Below are 3,321 nucleotides of genomic sequence, written 5' to 3'. Positions count from 1 at the left end.
CAGAGAGATGCAAATGAGAATTCAACATTGAGCCTAGGACAACATCAAAATACAGGAGCTGAGTAAAGAGCAGAGCCCGTGAAGGAGACAGAAAGATCAATTATGAGAAAGGGGAGAATGCGTGAAAATGAAATAATATAGGAATTATTAGGTCTTTACAAAATGGAGTAATCATATCTCCCAAATATTGTTGAAACACCAAGTGAGACTACAGAGGGGGAAAACTATATATTGAATTTGGTAAAATGAGAAGCTCTTAGTGATTTTGAAGAGTGTGAAGGCAGAATCTGTGCTGAGAGAGGTAACGCATGAGTTACAGCCAAAGAAGCTTGAGTGTCTCTCTTTAGGGAATTAGATTATTGAAAATAATTCTAGAAATAGGAAAATACCTGAAAAGGGTTGTTCATTCGTGGAGAGTTTTTTTTAAAGAATGTGAGGTACAAAAGTTTGTTTCATATTGATGGAAACATAGAGATTTTGATGTACCAGGAAGACATCATACCCATAGGCACAGATTCCTTGAAGTGATGGAAAACAATGGAAATTCCTTCATGTTTACATGAAAAAAAGGAGACACTGGTTTCAGTAGCAGGTAGCTTTATGGATAGAGTAATAGGAAGATAAGAAATGTGGGGTTCTCTAAGTGAAGTATGAACAAACTAAGAGTAGGGAGAGGGTGAGAGAGGTTTAAGAGTAAATGAGTATGTATGAAATAGTTTAGCAGAAATATCAAGCTAATAAAGAAATTATAGCAGACTTAATGATCATTGATTTCAAGTGTGGCTGGCCTATGTGGTTGTGAAATTGCTTTAGCAAGCTGAGTTAAGACAAATACTGTGGTTTATCCCGGGTTTTGGTTTGGCTTTGGAATATGACTAACAGAAAGGTGAGCAATTATAATAAAAACCACACAATCTAAGGTACAGAATAGAGAAAGAGACAGGCTGATAGGTCATAAGTTCTGGAGTTAAAGGAAGGAATGTTTCAATGGGGTCAAAGGTTATAGGCGTGGGGGCATTTGGGTGAGTTGGAAAGTTAGAAGGTAAAGGAAGCATTTTCTAGAGATGGCTGTATGCTATCCTGGTCCTAAATATTTCCTGCTACATCTTTTAATGCAACTGTGATTCATTTATTTATTCGTTTCCTTTTTATTCCCTTTTCCTCTTTGCCTCACCTGCTTTAGCTATTTTTAGCCTATCGGACTGTATGCATTTTTTTTTCAGTAATTTAACTTTTTGGAACAAGGCAAATCATTAATTAATTTGCATATTTCAAAATACTTCTTTTGTGGCATGATTTCTAGATCTATGACCATCTCAGTCCCCCTCCTTTGAAGGGATTGCATTTTTTTCAATATTCTTAATAAAATGAAATTTTATTAAGAACTAAGAATAATCACCCAGTGATGGATTAAAAGTGTCATAGTCAGCAAAAATAAGGACCAAGACTGAGACACAAGCCTCAGGTCTCCTGGTTCAGTATGTATATCTCTTGATCTGAGTAGGGAATTAAGAATAACTGCAAATACTACTGAGTGATAACCTTGTTCCACATAGGGTGCCTTAATACTTTACATGGTTCATTTCATTTATTTCTCACAACTAAACATAAGATAGATATTAGCCCATTTTAGAGATAGGAAACCTGCGACTTAGGTAAATTAACTTATACACAGTCACACAGATAAGAAGTAGTAGAGACCATATGAAACCTCAAGTAGTCTGACCCCAGGGTCTACCTTTCTTATTCCTATGTTTTACTTGCCTTTTACTCAGGTAGGTTCAGGTGGTATTTTCTTGTTTTAACAAGCACTCAGATATTCATATTGATTTTATAATGACTTAAAATTTCTTAGTAGCCTTCATAGGCTGTCAATCTTACCTTTTCTCCTTACACAATGCCAGAAACATAATAGGTACCTAATAAATATTTGAGTCATTGAATTATAGTTATGGACAATCAGTAAACTGAATAAACTTTTCTTCTCATATCTTCATTCCAATAATTAATTAAAATATTGATTAGAGTAGGAGTGGAGACAGACCCTTATAGAAACTGCTCTCCATCATTCTTCTAGCATAAATGTTTAATTGAGTATGCCAATTTTAAATTTATATAATATCCTATCTCTAACATACTTTCATTTTGTCCACAAAGATAATCTGAGAGGCCATCAAAAATAATAATAATGCTATTTTTTTCTATTATATTTACTTGAGTTGTCTTTCTAGGAAACATAACAAAACAAAAAAAGTTAAATTAATTTAACATTATTTAGTCTTAGTGAACCTATGTTGGTTTATCTTAATCATTGCTATCTCTTTTGATAATACACAGCCATCTGGTAATCATTAATTCCATATTTTATGTCTATTATGTCCAGAAATCATATCCTTTTTTACTTTCCTCAATATCCATGAGTAATATCTATCTATTAATATACTTAGACTTTGTTTTCCTTTTCATTCCTTTTTTGTATGTGTGTAGCATAAAATTCTTCCACCACTAATTAAATTGTTTTGCCTTTTGTTTTCTGTTTTCATAGATAACAAAGAGTTCTCCACATATATGTCCAGACTAGACCAATATATATAGGATGATTTGGAGGTACAATTGAGGTCCTGATACTCCCTAAAGTACCTCAATAGATTTGCACGCCATAACTGGTGACTCTTATTCTGCCACAAAAAGATTTTTTTTTTTAACTTTTTTAGTATATGGGGTCAATAAAGTGCAATCTCTAAAACCTTGGATGAGGTATAGCAGACATTCTTTGGAGACTTGACCCCTAAAATGAACATATAATCATGCATGTACATAATTATCTTCAAAAGAGTTGATCCCGGGTCAGTAAAATTTTACTGTAACATGATTAAATGTATTAGCATATTTCAAAAAAGTCTGTATCACAGCACCGTGGATGAGGATAGGGTAGGATCGGTCTATAAAAGAAGCAAAGAAGTCTATGGCCATGCCACCCTGAATGTGCCTGATTTTGTCTGATCTTGGAAGCTAAGCAGGGTCGGGCCTGGTTAGTACTTGGATGGGAGACCAGCTAGGAAGACCAGGTGCTGTAAGTGGTGAAAAAAAGAAAAAGAAAAAGAAGGTTCACAAAGGGAAATACATTCTATGATACCTTGAAGTTCTGTCCAGCATAGAGAGATTCTTTTTCCACAGACTTGAACTATCTCTGGTCCTACTGCAAAATTATCTCCATTTGAATTATCAAGTTATTTTAGTCCCACTAGTAAACATTTTATTAATCAAACTTTATTTCTTCAATTCCTCAATCACCATGGACTTTTCTAAATAATGTTTAAT

General features: G+C 34.0%; 1 pseudogene; it reads left to right on the top strand.

Annotated features, from left to right (window-relative positions):
• Window positions 1–2,961: 2,961 nt before the first annotated feature.
• LOC111733296 lies at window positions 2,962–3,080 on the top strand (annotated as a pseudogene).
• The last annotated feature ends 241 nt before the right edge of the window (window positions 3,081–3,321 follow it).

Source organism: Pteropus vampyrus, unplaced genomic scaffold (assembly GCF_000151845.1).
Source record: "Pteropus vampyrus isolate Shadow unplaced genomic scaffold, Pvam_2.0 Scaffold13, whole genome shotgun sequence".
NCBI classification, from domain to species: Eukaryota; Metazoa; Chordata; class Mammalia; order Chiroptera; family Pteropodidae; genus Pteropus; species Pteropus vampyrus.
Note: the sequence above shows the minus strand (reverse complement) of the source record. Positions and strands in the feature narration are given on the sequence as shown.